The sequence below is a fragment of the Pygocentrus nattereri genome, chromosome 16 (assembly GCF_015220715.1).
Source record: "Pygocentrus nattereri isolate fPygNat1 chromosome 16, fPygNat1.pri, whole genome shotgun sequence".
NCBI classification, from domain to species: Eukaryota; Metazoa; Chordata; class Actinopteri; order Characiformes; family Serrasalmidae; genus Pygocentrus; species Pygocentrus nattereri.
This window is the reverse complement of record NC_051226.1, coordinates 31,392,900-31,417,537: the sequence shown is the minus strand read 5'-3', so window position 1 is coordinate 31,417,537 and position 24,638 is coordinate 31,392,900. Positions and strand designations below refer to the sequence as shown.

General features: G+C 42.1%; 8 non-coding genes across 8 annotated transcripts; all 8 read left to right on the top strand.

Annotated features, from left to right (window-relative positions):
* The first annotated feature begins 620 nt into the window (after positions 1–620).
* Positions 621–692, top strand: trnap-agg. Its single transcript has one exon. It is a non-coding gene; the product is annotated as a tRNA-Pro (tRNA).
* Positions 693–3,534: 2,842 nt separating this feature from the next.
* On the top strand, positions 3,535–3,606 carry trnas-aga. The gene has a single exon. It is a non-coding gene; the product is annotated as a tRNA-Ser (tRNA).
* Positions 3,607–4,671: 1,065 nt separating this feature from the next.
* Positions 4,672–4,743, top strand: trnap-agg. Its single transcript has one exon. It is a non-coding gene; the product is annotated as a tRNA-Pro (tRNA).
* Positions 4,744–5,304: 561 nt separating this feature from the next.
* trnap-agg lies at positions 5,305–5,376 on the top strand. The gene has a single exon. It is a non-coding gene; the product is annotated as a tRNA-Pro (tRNA).
* A 3,422-nt stretch (positions 5,377–8,798) lies between these two features.
* trnap-agg lies at positions 8,799–8,870 on the top strand. Its single transcript has one exon. It is a non-coding gene; the product is annotated as a tRNA-Pro (tRNA).
* A 12,702-nt stretch (positions 8,871–21,572) lies between these two features.
* On the top strand, positions 21,573–21,646 carry trnap-agg. Its single transcript has one exon. It is a non-coding gene; the product is annotated as a tRNA-Pro (tRNA).
* Positions 21,647–22,709: 1,063 nt separating this feature from the next.
* trnap-agg lies at positions 22,710–22,781 on the top strand. The gene has a single exon. It is a non-coding gene; the product is annotated as a tRNA-Pro (tRNA).
* A 1,064-nt stretch (positions 22,782–23,845) lies between these two features.
* trnap-agg lies at positions 23,846–23,917 on the top strand. The gene has a single exon. It is a non-coding gene; the product is annotated as a tRNA-Pro (tRNA).
* The last annotated feature ends 721 nt before the right edge of the window (positions 23,918–24,638 follow it).

Below are 24,638 nucleotides of genomic sequence, written 5' to 3'. Positions count from 1 at the left end.
AAGTAAAAATGCTGCATGGTCCACACCGTTCCTGGGAAATGACAACAGCAGGATGTATTCAACAAGGATTTTTGCAGAGGGTGTGACAAGTTCTGTATTCTAAGCCCAGATGAGCTGTGGTTTAAACATGATTCAGAGACCATTCCTCTTTCATGGTTTGATCATTTGTTTTGGTTTGGAGAAAACGCCAGCCGAGATGCTGACTGTAGGGAGGAAGCTTCTTGCCATATTCTTGTTTGTTTAGGGGTATGATTCTGTATTTTACAAAATGGCACCATACGTTCAATTTCCAAACCATCTCTCAGGGAGCCTCACAGACAGACATAACTTGCACACATACTCGCAGACTGCAAACCTTGGGGAGTATCTGGCCACTGCCCTTCACTGTCGAGGTCGTAGTTTTCCCAGGTGAAGCTTACAGAGAAAACAATGTGAATAAACATGTGGATATTATTAGACTTTTCCAGGATTCGTTTACAGAGACCATACATGTTTTGATCCTGTTACTAGGAGAGCCATCGAATCACCTCTTTAGTCTTTGATGGGTTTGACCCTTTGTGATGCATTAAGGACTGAGCTAGCTGGGATACTGACTGCTGTGCCAAAAGATGGCATCTGCTGGCTCGTTGGTCTAGGGGTATGATTCTCGCTTAGGGTGCGAGAGGTCCCGGGTTCAAATCCCGGACGAGCCCAGCCTTTACAAAGAACAGTAATGCTTGAATTGACTGGTTTCTCCTATACTCTTGTCAACAAGAAAAAATGAATTGAGGTGGTGAAACTGGTGATTTATATAGGGCTGTGACTCTTGCTTCGAGTGCGAGAGGTCCTGGGTTCAAATCCCAGAAGAGCCCAGGTTTTAAGGCAACTTCCCTCTACTTGCCATGGGTTTACTAATCATTGGACGTGTGTTCGGCTTCTGCTATAACACTTTCCTAAATCCAGGTTCCTGTGGGTATTTTCTGAAATGCTTTATAGTCACAACCTTGCTACATGTAGGCCAAAGCCATGTCGTTTCATTGTAGACATATTGTTTAATTCTGAGTTTTACATATTCTGGATGCCTTTTCAGCACACTATGAATCACCATGTTGATGGTCTGAATACAAGGCAAACTTGAGGGAAAGTAAAAATGCAGCATGGCCCACACCGTTCCTGGGAAATGACAACAGCAGGATGTATTCAACACGGATTTTTGCAGAGGGTGTGACAAGTTCTGTATTCTAAGCCCAGATGAGCTGTGGTTTAAACATGATTTAGAGACCATTCCTCTTTCATGGTTTGATCATTTGTTTTGGTTTGGAGAAAACGCCAGCCGAGATGCCGACTGTAGGGAGGAAGCTTCTTGCCATAGTCTTGTTTGTTTAGGGTTATGATTCTGTATTTTACAAAATGGCACCATACGTCCAAATTCCAAACCATCTCTCAGGGAGCCTCACAGACAGACATAACTTGCACACATACTCGCAGACTGCAAACCATGGGGAGTATCTGGCCACTGCCCTTCACTGTCGAAGTCGTAGTTTTCCCAGGTGAAGCTTACAGAGAAAACAATGTGAATAAACATGTGGATATTATTAGACTTTTCCAGGATTCGTTTACAGAGACCATACATGTTTTGATCCTGTTACTAGGAGAGGCAGAGAATCACCTCTTTAGTCTTTGATGGGTTTGACCCTTTGTGATGCATTAAGGACTGAGCTAGCTGGGATACTGACTGCTGTGCCAAAACATGGCATCTGCTGGCTCGTTGTTCTAGGGGTATGATTCTCGCTTAGGGTGCGAGAGGTCCCGGGTTCAAATCCCAGACGAGCCCAGCCTTTACAAAGAACAGTAATGCTTGAATTGAGTGGTTTCTCTTACACTCTTGTCAACAAGAAAAAATGAATTGAGTTGGTGAAACTGGTGATTTGTTTTTTGGCTGCTTCATATAGGGCTATGACTCTCGCTTCGAGTGCGAGAGGTCCTGGGTTCAAATCCCAGAAGAGCCCAGGTTTTAAGGCAACTTCCCTCTACTTGCCATGGGTTTACTAATCATCGGACGTGTGTTCGGCTTCTGCTATAACCCTTTCCTAAATCCAGGTTCCTGTGGGTATTTTCTGAAATGCTTTATAGTCACAACCTTGCTACATGTAGGCCAAAGCCATGTCGTTTCATTGTAGACATATTGTTTAATTCTAAGTTTTACATAATCTGGATGCCTTTTCAGCACCCTATGAATCACCATGTTGATGGTCTGAATACAAGGCAAACTTGAGGGAAAGTAAAAATGCCGCATGGCCCACACCGTTCCTGGGAAATGACAACAGCAGGATGTATTCAACAGGGATTTTTGCAGAGGGTGTGACAAGTTCCGGTTTCTAAGCGCAGATGAGCTGTGGTTTAAACATGATTTAGAGACCATTCCTCTTTCATGTTTTGATCATTTGTTTTGGTTTGGAGAAAACGCCAGCCGAGATGCCGACTGTAGGGAGGAAGCTTCTTGCCATAGTCTTGTTTGTTTAGGGGTATGATTCTGTATTTTACAAAACGGTACCATACATCCAAATTCCAAACCATCTCTGAGGGAGCCGCACAGACAGACATAACTTGCGCACATACTCGAAGACTGCAAACCTTGGGGAGTATCTGGCCACTGCCCTTCACTGTCAAAGTCATAGTTTTCCCAGGTGAAGCTTACAGAGAAAACAATGTGAATAAACATGTGGATATTATTATACTTTTCCAGGATTCGTTTACAGAGACCATACATGTTTTGATCCTGTTAATAGGAGATGCAGAGAATCAGCTCTTTAGTCTTTGATGGGTTTGACCCTTTGTGATGCATTAAGGACTGAGATAGTTGGGATATTGACTGCTGGTCCAAAAGATGGCATCTGCTGGCTCGTTGGTCTAGAGGGTATGATTCTCGCTTAGGGTGCGAAAAGTCCCGGGTTCAAATCCCGGACGAGCCCAGCCTTTACAAAGACCAGTAATGCTTGAATTGTGTGGTTTTTCCTACACTCTTGTCTGGTTTCTAAGCCCAGATGAGCTTTGGTTTAAACATGATTTAGAGACCATTCCTCTTTCATGGTTTGATCATTTGTTTTGGTTTGGAGAAAACGCCAGCCGAGATGCCGACTGTAGGGAGGAAGCTTCTTGCCATAGTCTTGTTTGTTTAGGGTTATGATTCTGTATTTTACAAAATGGCACCATACGTCCAAATTCCAAACCATCTCTCAGGGAGCCTCACAGACAGACATAACTTGCACACATACTCGCAGACTGCAAACCTTGGGGAGTATCTGGCCACTGCCCTTCACTGTCGAAGTCGTAGTTTTCCCAGGTGAAGCTTACAGAGAAAACAATGTGAATAAACATGTGGATATTATTATACTTTTCCAGGATTTGTTTACAGAGACCATACATGTTTTGATCCTGTTACTAGGAGAGGCAGAGAATCAGCTCTTTAGTCTTTGATGGGTTTGACCGTTTGTGATGCATTAAGGACTGAGCTAGCTGGGATACTGACTGCTGTGCCAAAACATGGCATCTGCTGGCTCGTTGTTCTAGGGGTATGATTCTCGCGTAGAGTGCGAGAGGTCCTGGGTTCAAATCCCAGACGAGCCCAGCCTTTACAAAGTACAGTAATGCTTGAATTCAGTGGTTTCTCTTACACTCTTGTCAAAGAGAAAAAATGAATTGAGTTGGTGAAACTGGTGATTTGTTTTTTGGCTGCTTTATGTAGGGCTATGACTCTCGCTTCGAGTGCGAGAGGTCCTGGGTTCAAATCCCAGAAGAGCCCAGGTTTTAAGGCAACTTCCCTCTACTTGCCATGGGTTTACTAATCATCGGACGTGTGTTCGGCTTCTGCTATAACCCTTTCCTAAATCCAGGTTCCTGTGGGTATTTTCTGAAATGCTTTATAGTCACAACCTTGCTACATGTAGGCCAAAGCCATGTCGTTTCATTGTAGACATATTGTTTAATTCTAAGTTTTACATAATCTGGATGCCTTTTCAGCACCCTATGAATCACCATGTTGATGGTCTGAATACAAGGCAAACTTGAGGGAAAGTAAAAATGCCGCATGGCCCACACCGTTCCTGGGAAATGACAACAGCAGGATGTATTCAACAAGGATTAGCGCAGAGGGTGTGACAAGTTCTATTTTCTAAGCCCAGATGAGCTGTGGTTTAAACATGATTTAGAGACCATTCCTCTTTCATGGTTTGATCATTTGTTTTGGTTTGGAGAAAACGCCAGCCGAGATGCCGACTGTAGGGAGGAAGCTTCTTGCCATAGTCTTGTTTGTTTAGGGTTATGATTCTGTATTTTACAAAATGGCACCATACGTCCAAATTCCAAACCATCTCTCAGGGAGCCTCACAGACAGACATAACTTGCACACATACTCGCAGACTGAAAACCTTGGGGAGTATCTGGCCACTGCCCTTCACTGTCGAAGTCGTAGTTTTCCCAGGTGAAGCTTACAGAGAAAACAATGTGAATAAACATGTGGATATTATTATACTTTTCCAGGATTCGTTTACAGAGACCATACATGTTTTGATCCTGTTAATAGGAGATGCAGAGAATCAGCTCTTTAGTCTTTGATGGGTTTGACCCTTTGTGATGCATTAAGGACTGAGATAGCTGGGATATTGACTGCTGGTCCAAAAGATGGCATCTGCTGGCTCGTTGGTCTAGGGGTATGATTCTCGCTTAGGGTGCGAGAAGTCCCGGGTTCAAATCCTGGACGAGCCCAGCCTTTACAAAGACCAGTAATGCTTGAATTGAGTGGTTTCTAAGCGCAGATGAGCTGTGGTTTAAACATGATTTAGAGACCATTCCTCTTTCATGGTTTGATCATTTGTTTTGGTTTGGAGAAAACGCCAGCCGAGATGCCGACTGTAGGGAGGAAGCTTCTTGCCATAGTCTTGTTTGTTTAGGGTTATGATTCTGTATTTTACAAAATGGCACCATACGTCCAAATTCCAAACCATCTCTCAGGGAGCCTCACAGACAGACATAACTTGCACACATACTCGCAGACTGAAAACCTTGGGGAGTATCTGGCCACTGCCCTTCACTGTCGAAGTCGTAGTTTTCCCAGGTGAAGCTTACAGAGAAAACAATGTGAATAAACATGTGGATATTATTATACTTTTCCAGGATTTGTTTACAGAGACCATACATGTTTTGATCCTGTTACTAGGAGAGGCAGAGAATCAGCTCTTTAGTCTTTGATGGGTTTGACCGTTTGTGATGCATTAAGGACTGAGCTAGCTGGGATACTGACTGCTGTGCCAAAAGATGGCATCTGCTGGTTCGTTGGTCTAGGGGTATGATTCTCGCTTAGGGTGCGAGAGGTCCCGGGTTCAAATCCTGGACGAGCCCAGCCTTTACAAAGAACAGTAATGCTTGAATTGAGTGGTTTCTCCTACACTCTTGTCAACAAGAAAAAATTAATTGAGTTGGTGAAACTGGTGACTTGTTTTTTGGCTGCTTTATATAGGGCTATGACTCTCGCTTCGAGTGCGAGAGGTCCTGGGTTCAAATCCCAGAAGAGCCCAGGTTTTAAGACAACTTCCCTCTACTTGCCATGGGTTTACTAATCATCGGACGTGTGTTCGGCTTCTGCTATAACACTTTCCTAAATCCAGGTTCCTGTGGGTATTTTCTGAAATGCTTTATAGTCACAACCTTGCTACATGTAGGCCAAAGCCATGTCGTTTCATTGTAGACATATTGTTTAATTCTGAGTTTTACATAATCTGGATGCCTTTTCAGCACCCTATGAATCACCATGTTGATGGTCTGAATACAAGGCAAACTTGACGGAAAGTAAAAATGCCGCATGGCCCACACCGTTCCTGGGAAATGACAACAGCAGGATGTATTCAACAGGGATTTTTGCAGAGGGTGTGACAAGTTCCGGTTTCTAAGCGCAGATGAGCTGTGGTTTAAACATGATTTAGAGACCATTCCTCTTTCATGGTTTGATCATTTGTTTTGGTTTGGAGAAAACGCCAGCCGAGATGCCGACTGTAGGGAGGAAGCTTCTTGCCATAGACTTGTTTGTTTAGGGGTATGATTCTGTATTTTACAAAATGGCACCATACATCCAAATTCCAAACCATCTCTCAGGGAGCCGCACAGACAGACATAACTTGCGCACATACTCGAAGACTGCAAACCTTGGGGAGTATCTGGCCACTGCCCTTCACTGTCAAAGTCGTAGTTTTCCCAGGTGAAGCTTACAGAGAAAACAATGTGAATAAACATGTGGATATTATTATACTTTTCCAGGATTCTTTTACAGAGACCATACATGTTTTGATCCTGTTAATAGGAGATGCAGAGAATCAGCTCTTTAGTCTTTGATGGGTTTGACCCTTTGTGATGCATTAAGGACTGAGATAGCTGGGATATTGACTGCTGGTCCAAAAGATGGCATCTGCTGGCTCGTTGGTCTAGAGGGTATGATTCTCGCTTAGGGTGCGAAAAGTCCCGGGTTCAAATCCCGGACGAGCCCAGCCTTTACAAAGACCAGTAATGCTTGAATTGTGTGGTTTTTCCTACACTCTTGTCTGGTTTCTAAGCCCAGATGAGCTTTGGTTTAAACATGATTTAGAGACCATTCCTCTTTCATGGTTTGATCATTTGTTTTGGTTTGGAGAAAACGCCAGCCGAGATGCCGACTGTAGGGAGGAAGCTTCTTGCCATAGTCTTGTTTGTTTAGGGTTATGATTCTGTATTTTACAAAATGGCACCATACTTCCAAATTCCAAACCATCTCTCAGGGAGCCTCACAGACAGACATAACTTGCACACATACTCGAAGACTGCAAACCTTGGGGAGTATCTGGCCACTGCCCTTCACTGTCGAAGTCATAGTTTTCCCAGGTGAAGCTTACAGAGAAAACAATGTGAATAAACATGTGGATATTATTATACTTTTCCAGGATTTGTTTACAGAGACCATACATGTTTTGATCCTGTTACTAGGAGAGGCAGAGAATCAGCTCTTTAGTCTTTGATGGGTTTGACCGTTTGTGATGCATTAAGGACTGAGCTAGCTGGGATACTGACTGCTGTGCCAAAAGATGGCATCTGCTGGTTCGTTGGTCTAGGGGTATGATTCTCGCTTAGGGTGCGAGAGGTCCTGGGTTCAAATCCTGGGCGAGCCCAGCCTTTACAAAGAACAGTAATGCTTGAATTGAGTGGTTTCTCCTACACTCTTGTCAACAAGAAAAAATTAATTGAGTTGGTGAAACTGGTGACTTGTTTTTTGGCTGCTTTATATAGGGCTATGACTCTCGCTTCGAGTGCGAGAGGTCCTGGGTTCAAATCGCAGAAGAGCCCAGGTTTTAAGACAACTTCCCTCTACTTGCCATGGGTTTACTAATCATCGGACGTGTGTTCGGCTTCTGCTATAACACTTTCCTAAATCCAGGTTCCTGTGGGTATTTTCTGAAATGCTTTATAGTCACAACCTTGCTACATGTAGGCCAAAGCCATGTCGTTTCATTGTAGACATATTGTTTAATTCTGAGTTTTACATATTCTGGATGCCTTTTCAGCACCCTATGAATCACCATGTTGATGGTCTGAATACAAGGCAAAATTGAGGGAAAGTAAAAATGCCGCATGGCCCACACCGTTCCTGGGAAATGATAACAGCAGGATGTATTCAACAAGGATTTTTGCAGAGGGTGTGACAAGTTCTGTTTTCTAAGCCCAGATGAGCTGTGCTTTAAACATGATTTAGAGACCATTCCTCTTTCATGGTTTGATCATTTGTTTTGGTTTGGAGAAAACGCCAGGCGAGATGCCGACTGTAGGGAGGAACCTTCTTGCCATAGTCTTGTTTGTTTAGGGTTATGATTCTGTATTTTACAAAATGGCACCATACGTCCAATTTCCAAACTATCTCTCAGGGAGCCTCACAGACAGACATAACTTGCGCACATACTCGCAGACTGCAAACCTTGGGGAGTATCTGGCCACTGCCCTTCACTGTCGAAGTCGTAGTTTTCCCAGGTGAAGCTTACAGAGAAAACAATGTGAATAAACATGTGGATATTATTATACTTTTCCAGGATTCGTTTACAGAGACCATACATGTTTTGATCCTGTTAATAGGAGATGCAGAGAATCAGCTCTTTAGTCTTTGATGGGTTTGACCGTTTGTGATGCATTAAGGACTGAGCTAGCTGGGATACTGACTGCTGTGCCAAAAGATGGCATCTGCTGGCTCGTTGTTCTAGGGGTATGATTCTCGCTTAGTTCCGGTTTCTAAGCGCAGATGAGCTGTGGTTTAAACATGATTTAGAGACCATTCCTCTTTCATGGTTTGATCATTTGTTTTGGTTTGGAGAAAACGCCAGCCGAGATGCCGACTGTAGGGAGGAAGCTTCTTGCCATAGACTTGTTTGTTTAGGGGTATGATTCTGTATTTTACAAAATGGCACCATACATCCAAATTCCAAACCATCTCTCAGGGAGCCGCACAGACAGACATAACTTGCGCACATACTCGAAGACTGCAAACCTTGGGGAGTATCTGGCCACTGCCCTTCACTGTCAAAGTCGTAGTTTTCCCAGGTGAAGCTTACAGAGAAAACAATGTGAATAAACATGTGGATATTATTATACATTTCCAGGATTCGTTTACAGAGACCATACATGTTTTGATCCTGTTAATAGGAGAGGCAGAGAATCAGCTCTTTAGACTTTGATGGGTTTGACCCTTTGTGATGCATTAAGGACTGAGCTAGCTGGGATACTGACTGCTGTGCCAAAAGATGGCATCTGCTGGCTCGTTGGTCTAGGGGTATGATTCTCGCTTAGGGTGCGAGAGGTCCTGGGTTCAAATCCCAGAAGAGTCCAGGTTTTAAGGCAACTTCCCTCTACTTGCCATGGGTTTACTAATCATCGGACGTGTGTTCCGCTTCTGCTATAACCCTTTCCTAAATCCAGGTTCCTGTGGGTATTTTCTGAAATGCTTTATAGTCACAACCTTGCTACATGTAGGCAAAAGCCATGTCGTTTCAATGTAGACATATTGTTTAATTCTAAGTTTTACATAATCTGGATGCCTTTTCAGCACGCTATGAATCACAATGTTGATGGTCTGAATACAAGGCAAACTTGAGGGAAAGTAAAAATGCCGCATGGCCCACACCGTTCCTGGGAAATGAGAACAGCAGGATGTATTCAACAGGGATTTTTGCAGAGGGTGTGACAAGTTCCGGTTTCTAAGCACAGATGAGCTGTGGTTTAAACATGATTTAGAGACCATTCCTCTTTCATGGTTTGATCATTTGTTTTGGTTTGGAGAAAACGCCAGCCGAGATGCCGACTGTAGGGAGGAAGCTTCTTGCCATAGTCTTGTTTGTTTAGGGGTATGATTCTGTATTTTACAAAATGGCACCATACGTCCAAATTCCAAACCATCTCTGAGGGAGCCGCACAGACAGACATAACTTGCGCACATACTCGAAGACTGCAAACCTTGGGGAGTATCTGGCCACTGCCCGTCACTGTCAAAGTCATAGTTTTCCCAGGTGAAGCTTACAGAGAAAACAATGTGAATAAACATGTGGATATTATACTTTTCCAGGATTCGTTTACAGAGACCATACATGTTTTGATCCTGTTAATAGGAGATGCAGAGAATCAGCTCTTTAGTCTTTGATGGGTTTGACCCTTTGTGAAGCATTAAGGACTGAGCTAGCTGGAATACTGACTGCTGTGCCAAAAGATGGCATCTGCTGGCTCGTTGTTCTAGGGGTATGATTCTCGCTTAGGGTGCGAGAGTTCCCAGGTTCAAATCCCGGACGAGCCCAGCCTTTACAAAGAACAGTAATGCTTGAATTGAGTGGTTTCTCCTACACTTTTGTCTGGTTTCTAAGCCCAGATGAGCTTTGGTTTAAACATGATTTAGAGACCATTCCTCTTTCATGGTTTGATCATTTGTTTTGGTTTGGAGAAAACGCCAGCCGAGATACCAACTGTAGGGAGGAAGCTTCTTGCCATAGTCTTGTTTGTTTAGGGTTATGATTCTGTATTTTACAAAATGGCACCATACGTCCAAATTCCAAACCATCTCTCAGGGAGCCTCACAGACAGACATAACTTGCACACATACTCGCAGACTGCAAACCATAGGGAGTATCTGGCCACTGCCCTTCACTGTCAAAGTCGTAGTTTTCCCAGGTGAAGCTTACAGAGAAAACAATGTGAATAAACATGTGGATATTATTAGACTTTTCCAGGATTCGTTTACAGAGACCATACATGTTTCGCTCCTGTTACTAGGAGAGCCAGCGAATCACCTCTTTAGTCTTTGATGTGTTTGACCCTTTGTGATGCATTAAGGACTGAGCTAGCTGGGATATTGACTGCTACTGCTATAACCCTTTCCTAAATCCAGGTTCCTGTGGGTATTTTCTGAAATGCTTTATAGTCACAACCTTGCTACATGTAGGCCAAAGCCATGTCGTTTCATTGTAGACATATTGTTTAATTCTGAGTTTTACATATTCTGGATGCCTTTTCAGCACCCTATGAATCACCATGTTGATGGTCTGAATACAAGGCAAAATTGAGGGAAAATTAAAAATGCCGCATGGCCCACACCGTTCCTGGGAAATGATAACAGCAGGATGTATTCAACAAGGATTTTTGCAGAGGGTGTGACAAGTTCTGTTTTCTAAGCCCAGATGAGCTGTGGTTTAAACATGATTTAGAGACCATTCCTCTTTCATGGTTTGATCATTTGTTTTGGTTTGGAGAAAACGCCAGGCGAGATGCCGACTGTAGGGAGGAACCTTCTTGCCATAGTCTTGTTTGTTTAGGGTTATGATTCTGTATTTTACAAAATGGCACCATACGTCCAATTTCCAAACCATCTCTCAGGGAGCCTCACAGACAGACATAACTTGCGCACATACTCGCAGACTGCAAACCTTGGGGAGTATCTGGCCACTGCCCTTCACTGTCGAAGTCGTAGTTTTCCCAGGTGAAGCTTACAGAGAAAACAATGTGAATAAACATGTGGATATTATTATACTTTTCCAGGATTCGTTTACAGAGACCATACATGTTTTGATCCTGTTACTAGGAGAGTCAGAGAATCACCTCTTTAGTCTTTGATGGGTTTGACCCTTTGTGATGCATTAAGGACTGATGTAGCTGGGATACTGTGGTGAATTTGATCTTATTAATTCTATAGTCATAACATTAATTTTTTAGAGTTTATTAGAGTTCATTCTGTGGGCCTCTGACTAAAATGGTAGTAGGATAATAGGGTATCAGTGGAGCAGATAAAGGAGGCATCTGGCCCCTGAATGATAAACAATGCAAGCAGATGACCAAGACGACCAAGAGTCATTTTAAGAACGCATGTTTATACCTAATATGGCTTGAGAGGATCCATACATTGAACTAGGGGCTATCTTAACAGAGAAACCAGATATGGGCTACACAACCACCGCAGGTATAAATTCTGGAGCAGGAATGAATGTAGGAGAGAGACTTTTGGCTGTCCTCTCCAAGCTGTCTCACGAAGGCTTGTCTGTGACTTCGTCATTCAATGCTAATAAACATCTTTATATGCAAGAGACGAGTGTCACCGAAGAGTTTGTTCCTACACCTTCACAGCATCGCTACTAAAGAAACCACAAGAATTTGGCGTCATGAACTTCGGACGTTGTTGTGACCGGCGGCTGCAGACGGCTGCCTCAGCGCATCTATCTCCGCTCCTATTGTCGACAGAAAAGGGTGAGTTTTTCTCACATGTGAGCGCTGGTCCATTCAGTGAGGCTGTGCTGTTCTGTTGAGCTGTTTGGTTGCACCGTTACAGAGCTTTGTGTGGGTGTTCCATGCTGTCTAGTTTGTGGGTTTGCCTCTTCGTTCTAAATTCTGTTGTGTTGCGTTGTAATACTCCGCAACAGGGGGGAGTATGGTAAAATAAAGGGAAAAAAAGGAGTAGAAAAGAGTAAAAAAGAGTTAAGAAGAAGTTAATACCCTAGAAGTAACACTAGAAGTGGGATTGATTGACATTATGCAAGCGTAACGTAGATTAGGGCCCTTTTTATCTCGTTAACAGTAAGTCATGTGTTTTCCATTCGGTAGTTAAAGGTAATAGAGAAAAGTGAAGGAACAAAGAGAAGAAGTAAAGTGAAGTGTAAAAAGGAAAAAGTGTAAAAGAGAAATAAGGAAAGGAAAAGAGTAAAGGGAAAAGGGGCCGCAAATGGGGAAAGATAGCCCTCTTGTAAGAGGCTGCAATAGGCAGGCCGATAAAAACCTTGATTATTATTAGTTGATTCCAAGGTCAGTTTTATAATGAGTTTATAAAACTGGAGGTTAAAGTTGCAAATCCGGCGTAGAAAGAAGCCACTCGCCTGTAGTTGGCCACTCGGGATGGATGCTGTCTTGTCGTTAGGATAACTTTGTCTCAAAGGTAGCATAAATTTAGAGTTTTTAAAGGATAAGGAAAATAAAAGGAAAGTGGCCATAACGCATGCGTCTAGGTTGTATGAATGAATGGGAAATGATCAATCCCTGTGTGAGAGAAGTTTTATGTTGAATTTGTATGTGTTTTGTTGAAATATTCTGTGTGTGTTGTGAAAAAAATCTCTCTCTTTCTGCAAAAAAAGGGGGGCCAGTTGACCTGTGTGTGTGTTCAGAGCAGGACTCTGTCTGTGTGTGTGTGTGGGCTAAGTGTCCCACCTTTGCTTCTTTCTCAATGTGTGCGCGCTGTTTGTATTGTTGAAACTTTATGAGCCTCCAAGGGGACAGTTTAGAATTTGTTAATGTGTACTATATGAATATGAATAAATCTATGAGCCTTTGTAGGGGACTTGATGGAAATAAATTTATGAGCCTCTTATAAGGAGGACATAGTGAGATTGAAGTTTATAAACCCTCAAAAAGACGTATTAGGAGTTTTCATGAGCCCTAAGGAGGACTTTTATTGTCTAGGGTAAATGAGGAGAGTATTTGTTAATAAATTAGGAATAAAAACCATGAGCTTTCAAGGGGGATTTGATAGAAAATGAGCCTTTTTTGAAAGGACACGTAACTTAAGTGATCCCTAGAAGCCCCTGAGAAAGACTATTTAAAATAAGAGTATATAAGGAGATTTGAGAATTATTAGGGTCGTCTGAAAAGTTTTGTTCTTGAAAGTTTGAAAAGAAGGGCAATGTGGAAGTGAAGTGCATGAGAAACTGTAAGTGCATGAGGTATGCTAAGCTCCTGTTTTATGAGTGGTATAGAATTATTTAACTGCTTGCTGTGCATGCATTGGAGGGTTTGTGCTGATGAGAGTGAAGTGGCTGGTTCCGTTCTGTGAAATGTACTGAAGTTTTTGCTTGTATGGGGGGAGGAGCCACGAGAGGAGAAGGCAGTCATAGAGTGTGTGACGTGGAGACTTGCAGATGGAATTCAGCCCTTGACTTCCACACAGATAAAAAAGGCCAGTTTTTTGTTTCATCCACAGACTCTTTGTTTGAATGCTAAATGATAATTGCTGTTTCTGATACACATTTTACTAGCTTTTGTAGAAATAATAATAGCATTTTTAGTTTAGGTTTAAATTGCACATTCATTTGTTCACATATGAGTAACTTAATGTATGCTGTAGTAGTAATTATGTTGTAATAATTATTACAAAAAAGGGAGAAAATAAAACACAGAGTCTTGGCTACAGACTGAGCTATCCTATTCGAGGTATTGTTTGGTTCGAGGTTGTTGGTGTGAGCCTGATTGTTTAATTTGTTGAGGTTTTAATTGGATTGAAATTTCACTGGAGGTACCAATACCTCCAGTGAAATTTCATTTTACTACTTGGCACTTATTGATGGGCTTTTGATTCCTCTGAGGTTGGCAAGTTCAGTAGTGTGAAAGTGGTACACAAATAGAAGGGTTAAGTATTTTTAAAATAGTTTAAGTAATATACTCTGAACAACTAGTTTTTAATCAGAAGGAGTATAAGGGAGCTGTTACAATGTCAAAACAGGTTACTCAAGTTTCAAAGGTAATTACTCCTGTTGATGTGGTACAGGAAAATAATCCTTTAATTAAAGGCATAACAAAGATATCAGAGAAATGGAATAAGCGTTGGATTGATATTGACCAACCCTGGCCAGTAGAGGGGACGCTTAATTTAGATGTAATTAAAACAATGCAGGTGCTTGTGTCTACATACAAGGCAGATCAAAAGAAGGGTAAAAAAGGAGAGAAGCATAAAGAAAAGAGACAGGTAGAGCTTGGTATGCTACAGCTGTTTGAGCATGAGGGACAGAAGCGGATGAAAGCTGCGCAGGAGAAGAAAAAGGGAGGTGAAGAAGAAATAGGGCAAAATACAAGAGAGACAGATAAATTAATGGCAGAAGTTAATACACCTTTTTCACATGTGGACTCTGTAAAGAAGCCTCCACCTTATGAGAAGGAAGCGAAGTTTGAGGATATCTATCCCCAGCTTCCAGTGATCAGTCAAGAGGGCAACTATCATATTAGAGATGTGGATGATCGAACAATAGAAACAGGACGAGCGGAAACAACTATAAAGATGTATCCAACCTCCAAAAGCAAGAAAAAACAGAGACGGTCTGAGATAAAGGGTAAATCGAGAATCAGGAGGATGGAATCTGGAGATGAGGGAGATCAAAGGTGGATATGACCCAGCAGTGAGGCGGATACTGGCTAGAGCGGAAAAAAGAGGAGACAAAACTTGGAGGAGAGAGGATTCAGGAGACGACAGCTCTGATGAAAGTGAGAATGGAGACAGTGATGAGGATCCAGAAAGTGAGGGATTTTCGTCAAGAACATTTTTTCCGGCAACCTCCAGTACCAGAATGGAGGAGGACAGACAGAGAGCCGTAAAAGAGGTTGAAAGAAGTATAGAGCAATGCCTCTCGTATTTGGACAAATCTACTGGATTTGAAAGCCGAAGAGCACTGGAGAACCAATTAGAAGGACTGCAGATGCAGAAGAAAAAGTTGCAAAAAGAATGCTCTAAAAAATGTGATATAAAATATGTGCTGCGCTCCAGAAAAGGGAAGACACCTGAGAAGATGTGTCCAGTGGTCATTCGGGGACAGAGTTTGGAGTATAAGCCTTGGCAAAGTACAGATATGTCAGATATTCTTGAGAAGCTGCCAACTCTTCAGGATAGAGCATATCCTTGGATTTCGAAGCTGGAGGAGATTATGGTGGGGACACAGCCTGCCATAGGAGATATTAAGAGACTTTTAGCTAATCTCCTAGGTGTTCCAGCTATGGAAGAAATTTTACAGAAAGCTGGACTTGATCGATATGTGGGGACTGCTGTGAATGATCCAGAACTGTTCTCTGCGATTAGAGGTCGGATGTGGAGAGCGCTGAGAGAAACGTTTCCAACCAACGTGCATCCCGATAATATCTTTATTGAGCCATTGGGACAGGAAGAAAACCCGAGAGCGTATGTGTCAAGAGCTCATCATGTGTGGAGAAATGTTAACGGCCGGTTTCATGACTACCAGAGATTGCCACAAGGGTTTAAACACAGTCCTCATATCTTCAATAAAGTATTGAAGGATGATTTGACAGGGATAGATCAGATAATAAAGAGTACAGTAATTCAATATGTAGATGATATAATTGTTTGTTCACCAGATGAGAAAACATGTCAAGAGGATTCAATTAGGTTGTTACAGATATTGGCAGAAAAGGGACATAAGGCGTCTCAAAAGAAGTTGCAATATTGTCAGGAGAAAGTAGTTTATTTCGGACAAATTATAACACAGGGACATAGGAGTATTTCTGATAGTCAGCTAGAGGCTATTCGTAAAATACCTAAGCCCAGGACAGTAATGGAAATGTTGACGTTTCTTGGCATTGCGGGTTATTCTTTGGCATGGATAGAAGACTATGCTAGTTTAACGGGGCCTTTAAGAGCAATGGTTAAAGATACTGGGAGTGCTCAGCTTCACTGTAACCTTGTTTGGACGCAAGATGGTCTTTTAGCATTTGAGACGATCAAACAGAGATTACAGGAAGCCCCAGCATTAGCACTTCCAGATTACTCTAAGAATTTTTTGTTGTATGTGTCTACTTCTACAGGGGGTAAATATGCATGTGCAATTCTTTGCCAGCCAACGGGCACAGGGACAAATCCTCAGCCTATTTCATATTACTCAACTGCATTTTCAGATGTAGAGATGGGGTTGCCGTTGTGTTATAGAGCAATGGTGGGAGTCTTTTTGATGTATGATAAGGCCTCTTCTGTCACAATGGGTTATTCTTACCCACCATAGCCTTAGAAATCTTTTGAATTATGGTAAATATATGCTGACTATGCCTAGACTTAGAGACTATTATAGGCTCTTAGAGCAGGAAGATGTTACCCTAGCAAGATGTGTCACAGTCAATCCGACGGAAAATTTGCCAACTTCAGAGGATGGTGAGCCACATGATTGTGTTCAAGAAGCAGAAAGATATTCAAAGCTTAGGTCAGATTTGCAAGCTCTTCCGTTGTGTGAGCCAGATTTGGAATTTTGGACTGATGGATCCTGTTATCGTGTGGGGGACACATTAAGTGCAGGTTATGCAGTGGTAGAAGCTCAAGGAGAAGACTTTGTTGTAGTAAAGGCTGGAGAGGTGCCACAGCCTGCTTCAGCACAATTAGCAGAAGTAGTGGGATTGACAGAAGCATGTTTGTTGGCGGAAGGTAAGAGAGTGACAATATATACTGATTCTGCATATGCACATAATGTCTGTCATTTGTTTGGAGCGGTATGGAAGAGCCGAGGGTTTAAGAAGACAGCATCATGCTCAAATAGTGAAGTTGTTGCAGGCTATGATGAGGCCTAAGGAAATAGCAATAGCAAAATGTGCAGCACATCAAGCAGGTATGTCAAAGGTTACACGAGGAAATAAAGCAGCTGATGAAGCAGCAAAAGCAGTTACAGGAGCAGATAAATTGGGTAAGGTTTTCTTGGTTACTCATGAAGTGGATTTGGAAGATAAGATTACACTTAAGGATGTGCAGTTAATGCAGGAAGCGGCTTCCGCAGTAGATAAACAGTTGTGGGTAGAGAGAGGTGCCACACAAGATTCTACTGGTCTTTGGATAAATCATGAGCGGTTGATAGTAGCACCCTCAGATTTGTTAGGTTTGATGATTCATGAAGCACATGGTTTAGCTCATGTGGCTAGAGGTGAAGTGAGTATGGATTTTGGGCTCCATGCTTATTAGAGTAGATTGACTATGTCATAGGCAGGTGTATTATCTGTCTAAAGAATAATGTTCGGAGAGGAATAGTGGTTCCTCCTGGTCATATTCCGACTCCGAGGGGTCCTATGCGCGAGCTAGTTGTGGACTATGTTGACATAATAAAACCAATTGAAGGTAAGAGATATTTATTGGTAGTAGTTGATAGTTTTTCGCGTTGGCCTGAGGCATGTCCAACCAAGCGATGAGTTGCCATGTGTGCAGTGTCATGATGAGGGTTCAAGACAGTCAGAAGAGAATGCAGAACGATGTGAAGAAGTCAAAATGCATAAAGATTTCCAGAGTCAAATCTCAGAAGGTGAGATTGTCCATGGGGTGGAAGATGTTGATGATGTTGTGTACATTTCTGATGATGCCAGAAGTGACTCTGCAGTTAATGGACAGGAAAGAAGGTTTGGTGACATTAACTTCCAATATGTCCCAGAACCAGCAGAACCTATTTCAGTGGAGTGTGAAGCATCAAAGGCCACAAAGGGCAGTATCTCAGCTGCAGGAGCATTTGGGGGTTCGGTTAGAAGGAGGAGTCCAAGACCAGTTCGGAAAAGAGTTAGACCCAAACAGTACGAGAATTGAGGGAGAAAGGATTTTAGATAATTTAACTCTGCTAGATGAGTCATATTCAACTACAGAAGCTTCTCAGATAATTTTGACAACACCAGATCCTTTAAAGATGGTAGTTAGTGCTAAAATAGGAAGAGGGGTTTATCTTCCCTTTCGATGTGAGAGATTTAATGTTGGAGGTAATAACCCTCCTCAGTGGAAAAATAGTCATGGTGAAGATGTGATGTTAGAAGGACCTGAAGTTGACACAGTTCCTTATGATAAGAGGAAGTATCTTTTGTATAATGCCATGAGGTGGTTCAAAGTTAAGAATGATTGTTCGCTTTTTGTGCGTAATGTCACATGGGAAGATCAGGGAGAATATACATGTACTTATTTCAAGCAACATTTTAAGTTTAGTAATGGGTGGAGAGAAGGCTACATAACTCGTAAGGTGGAAGTTGTGTTAAAAGATGTGAGTCCTACTGAAGCACTTACAGCTGTGAGGAGTGTTCAGGGGGAATTGCTTACAGCAACCACTCCAAGGGTGAATAATACACAGATGAGGGCTACTACTTTAGCTCCAGAAATAACTAAGAGTGTTAATACATCAATACAGGCTACTACTTTAGCTATGTCTCTGAAGGGGTTGAATGTTACTACAGCAATGGTGACAGCCTCTACTATTGTCACTGCAGGAAATATTACAAGTGAAGATAGGACAAGGCTAATTTTGGCTAATGAAACAGAGACAACATCAATGTTGCCTATCAACTCTGTAAACGTGACCCAGACATTTGATATGACATCATTAAATTTAAAGAGGAGGTAAATGTAACTCAGAAGTCTATGTTAAAGATAGAGTCTAGTGTGAAGACTAGTAATGAGACTTTTGAAATTAGAGAACCAATGGTGGATGATGAGTTTTTTGATCCTGATTGGATATCAGTAGATATGATTGACCATTATCGTGCATTACAGAAGAGAGAAGCTAAGTGGAAAGCATATGGATTTGATTCCTCAGCAATGAAAATAGCAGACCCATTTGCTGGGAGAAATTTATGGTTTCAGCAGTTGACTCATTCTGTGAGATCAGTGAGTAAAGTGGATGGTCCATGTATAGTGAAGGTTCCAGCACCAGGTTCATGGTCTTTAATTTTAGAAGCGGTGCCGGAACCATTAGCTACCAAATGTCAATATTATGTAGTATCGTGGTTGTTATACCATCAACACTCGCCACAAAATAGATGGATGGCTATATCATCGAATTTGTTTAGACCTCAGTTAGAATATGCTTGGTTAAATAAATTGCCATACATACATTTACTTGATCAGCATGAGGATGTGACGACGGCGATTCCTGATGCAATAGAGGTGAAACCAGTGCAGGCTGACAAGTGTTTTTGCTCAAATAACACTTGTGGAGGTCCAGGGGTGTTTATGGGAATATCAGAGTGTAAGACTTATATGATGACTTTGGGTGATCGTACAAAGTATCCTTGGGAAAACTTATATGAAGTGGTTTTTCATTTACCAAAGCAAAAGTTGAGGGTAACTTTAATGGTAAGGAATCAAATTTCACCAGGAAATGTAACTATTGGGAATTTTAAGGACATTTGGTGGGTTTGTGGTAATAAAGCTTATATATTTTTGCCATATGGATGGACAGGTTGTTGTTATATGGCAACGTTAAAGCTACCGTATGAAGTTTTTACTGTAGGGATAGGACAAGATCCTCGTGAGAACTCATCTAGTGGTCATTTGGGAAATAGGAGGAAAAGAGAGATGGCAAAATTTCATAACTTGGAGGCCTATCATTGGAGAATAAGTCTTGGAGAGAAGTGGGGAATTGGAATATTTCCATGGTATGGTGTGACGTTTTTGGCTGATCATATTGATAATATTACTTATACATTACAAGGTTTTGCAAATGAGACAATAAAAGGTTTTGAATATTTGTCTAATACTCAAAAGAGTCATAGATTGACATACATTTTAGCTAAACAAGGAGGTCTTTGTGTGGCTTTGAATTTGACAGGAGACGACTGTTATACTTTAATTCCTGATAGCACTGATAACATAACTAATGTTATAGATGCATTGAAACATATAAGAGATGCATTTGGTCCTTCTGAGGGAGCTGGATGGTCAGCTAATGCTTGGTTGCTAGAGAAGTTGGGTCCGTTGGGGTCAGCTATGGTTCAAGTTCTGATAGCAGTGGTTATATCATTGTGTACAATGTTTTGTTTTTGTACGCTGATATTGACCTGTGCGAAAGCTATGATATTGAAATGGGTAGGAGTTGTGATGCCAGGGCAAAATGGTCAGTTGTCAGTCTTACAGATGACTGATATAGAAGAGGAAGAAGTGATAACACCTAAATTGATGGATAAATATCCGATTTGAGTATTGAGCTTACTATAATCTTGACATTTATTCTTGTCTTTTGTCATTATGTAATGGGATAATTAATTTACATTTATTTGATTTATATTAACTAATATAATAATCAATATATTACTGTATGTCTGTGATATTGCAAAAAGATACTGGCTGGTGCTTTCTTTCTTTCCTCTAGTATGAGAAAAAGGGGGGAAAGGCCACTGGGAATGCTGAAGAAACTTGTCCTGACAGAGAAAATAAAATGGACTGGAGGATGCTCCTATTCACGACATCATTGACACCACGATGCTGTGATGGACTGTCCAGAGTCAAGGAGGAGCTTCAGTGTGACATATTCTTATGTTTATGTATACCTTCACAAGTATTTAATAATTTGTGTTCCATTATGTTATAATTGGTGATATTCTGTTTATTGTACCTGTTTGAAGAATGATGTTTCTGTTATGGGGTAAGTACATTGGGACCTCAGATGTTTTTTTCTTTTCTCAATGGCTAGGGATATGGTTGCTAGGCAGGGATAGGTCTGCTGGAAAGTCCGATGGGTCGACCAGCTGGAAGGTGGACATTTTTTATTTTATTTTCTGAGGTTTCAAATGTATTTGCCAATTACAATTTAAGTGATTTGTTATCATTCTTTCAAGATTGACATGGAGTACAATAGGTGGTTGCTCAGGGCAGGAGGACCGCGAGAGACTTTTTCCTGTCTAGATTGTTTGATGGACACTTAAGAAAGAAAGCTGCCTGACAGGTTTTTTCGTTCTCGCACTCCATGTATGCAAAGTATGCAAGTAAGAAGCCCTTCCTTGGATTTTTGAGACGTAAATGTCCCAAAAAAGGGGGGAACTGTGGTGAATTTGATCTTATTAATTCTATAGTCATAACATTAATTTTTTAGAGTTTATTAGAGTTCATTCTGTGGGCCTCTGACTAAAATGGTAGTAGGACAATAGGGTATCAGTGGAGCAGATAAAGGAGGCATCTGGCGAAAGGGCCCCCTGAATGATAAACAATGCAAGCAGATGACCAAGACGACCAAGAGTCATTTTAAGAACGCATGTTTATACCTAATATGGCTTGAGAGGATCCATACATTGAACTAGGGGCTATCTTAAAAGAGAAACCAGATATGGGCTACACGACCACCGCAGGTATAAATTCTGGAGCAGGAATGAAAGTAGGAGAGAGACTTTTGGCTGTCCTCTCCAAGCTGTCTCGCGAAGGCTTGTCTGTGACTTCGACCTCTCAATGCTAATAAACATCTTTATATACAAGAGGCGAGTGTCACCGAAGAGTTTGTTCCTACACCTTCACAGCATCGCTACTAAAGAAACCACAATACTGACTGCTGTGCCAAAAGATGGCATCTGCTTGCTCGTTGGTCTAGGGGTATGATTCTCGCTTAGGGTGCGAGAGGTCCCGGGTTCAAATCCCGGACGAGCCCAGCCTTTACAAAGAACAGTAATGCTTGAATTGAGTGGTTTCTCCTACACTCTTGTCAACAAGAAAAAATGAATTGAGTTGGTGAAACTGGTGACTTGTTTTTTGGCTGCTTTATATAGGGCTATGACTCTCGCTTCGAGTGCGAGAGGTCCTGGGTTCAAATCCCAGAAGAGCCCAGGTTTTAAGGCAACTTCCCTCTACTTGCCATGGGTTTACTAATCATCGGACGTGCGTTCGGCTTCTGCTATAACCCTTTCCTAAATCCAGGTTCCTGTGGGTATTTTCTGAAATGCTTTATAGTCACAACCTTGCTACATGTAGGCCAAAGCCATGTCGTTTCATTGTAGACGTATTGTTTAATTCTGAGTTTTACATATTCTGGATGCCTTTTCAGCACCTTATGAATCACCATGTTGATGGTCTGAATACAAGGCAAACTTGAGGGAAAGTAAAAATGCCGCATGGCCCACACCGTTCCTGGGAAATGACAACAGCAGGATGTATTCAACAGGGATTTTTGCAGAGGGTGTGACAAGTTCCGGTTTCTAAGCGCAGATGAGCTGTGGTTTAAACATGATTTAGAGACCATTCCTCTTTCATGGTTTGATCATTTGTTTTGGTTTGGAGAAAACGCCAGCCGAGATGCCGACTGTAGGGAGGAAGCTTCTTGCCATAGTCTTGTTTGTTTAGGGGTATGATTCTGTATTTTACAAAATGGCACCATACATCCAAATTCCAAACCATCTCTCAGGGAGCCGCACAGACAGACATAACTTGCGCACATACTCGCAGACTGCAAACCTTGGGGAGTATCTGGCCACTGCCCTTCACTGTCGAAGTCGTAGTTTTCCCAGGTGAAGCTTACAGAGAAAACAATGTGAATAAACATGTGGATATTATTATACTTTTCCAGGATTCGTTTACAGAGACCATACATGTTTTGATCCTGTTAATAGGAGAGGCAGAGAATCAGCTCTTTAGTCTTTGATGGGTTTGACCGTTTGTGATGCATTAAGGACTGAGCTAGCTGGGATACTGACTGCTGTGCCAAAAGATGGCATCTGCTGGCTCGTTGGTCTAGGGGTATGATTCTCGCTTAGGGTGCGAGAGGTCCCGGGTTCAAATCCCGGACGAGCCCAGCCTTTACAAAGAACAGTAATGCTTGAATTGAGTGGTTTCTCCTACACTCTTGTCAACAAGAAAAAATGAATTGAGTTGGTGAAACTGGTGACTTGTTTTTTGGCTGCTTTATATAGGGCTATGACTCTCGCTTCGAGTGCGAGAGGTCCTGGGTTCAAATCCCAGAAGAGCCCAGGTTTTAAGGCAACTTCCCTCTACTTGCCATGGGTTTACTAATCATCGGACGTGTGTTCGGCTTCTGCTATAACCCTTTCCTAAATCCAGGTTCCTGTGGGTATTTTCTGAAATGCTTTATAGTCACAACCTTGCTACATGTAGGCCAAAGCCATGTCGTTTCATTGTAGACGTATTGTTTAATTCTGAGTTTTACATATTCTGGATGCCTTTTCAGCACCTTATGAATCACCATGTTGATGGTCTGAATACAAGGCAAACTTGAGGGAAAGTAAAAATGCCGCATGGCCCACACCGTTCCTGGGAAATGACAACAGCAGGATGTATTCAACAGGGATTTTGCAGAGGGTGTGACAAGTTCCGGTTTCTAAGCGCAGATGAGCTGTGGTTTAAACATGATTTAGAGACCATTCCTCTTTCATGGTTTGATCATTTGTTTTGGTTTGGAGAAAACGCCAGCCGAGATGCCGACTGTAGGGAGGAAGCTTCTTGCCATAGTCTTGTTTGTTTAGGGTTATGATTCTGTATTTTACAAAATGGCACCATACATCCAAATTCCAAACCATCTCTCAGGGAGCCTCACAGACAGACATAACTTGCGCACATACTCGCAGACTGCAAACCTTGGGGAGTATCTGGCCACTGCCCTTCACTGTCGAAGTCGTAGTTTTCCCAGGTGAAGCTTACAGAGAAAACAATGTGAATAAACATGTGGATATTATTATACTTTTCCAGGATTCGTTTACAGAGACCATACATGTTTTGATCCTGTTACTAGGAGAGGCAGAGAATCACCTCTTTAGTCTTTGATGGGTTTGACCCTTTGTGATGCATTAAGGACTGAGCTAGCTGGGATACTGACTGCTGTGCCAAAAGATGGCATCTGCTGGCTCGTTGGTCTAGGGGTATGATTCTCGCTTAGGGTGCGAGAGGTCCCGGGTTCAAATCCCGGACGAGCCCAGCCTTTACAAAGAACAGTAATGCTTGAATTGAGTGGTTTCTCCTACACTCTTGTCAACAAGAAAAAATGAATTGAGTTGGTGAAACTGGTGACTTGTTTTTTGGCTGCTTTATATAGGGCTATGACGCTCGCTTCGAGTGCGAGAGGTCCTGGGTTCAAATCCCAGAAGAGCCCAGGTTTTAAGGCAACTTCCCTCTACTTGCCATGGGTTTACTAATCATCGGACGTGCGTTCGGCTTCTGCTATAACCCTTTCCTAAATCCAGGTTCCTGTGGGTATTTTCTGAAATGCTTTATAGTCACAACCTTGCTACATGTAGGCCAAAGCCATGTCGTTTCATTGTAGACGTATTGTTTAATTCTGAGTTTTACATATTCTGGATGCCTTTTCAGCACCTTATGAATCACCATGTTGATGGTCTGAATACAAGGCAAACTTGAGGGAAAGTAAAAATGCCGCATGGCCCACACCGTTCCTGGGAAATGACAACAGCAGGATGTATTCAACAGGGATTTTTGCAGAGGGTGTGACAAGTTCCGGTTTCTAAGCGCAGATGAGCTGTGGTTTAAACATGATTTAGAGACCATTCCTCTTTCATGGTTTGATCATTTGTTTTGGTTTGGAGAAAACGCCAGCCGTGATGCTGACTGTAGGGAGGAAGCTTCTTGCCATAGTCTTGTTTGTTTAGGGTTAAGATTCTGTATTTTACAAAATGGCACC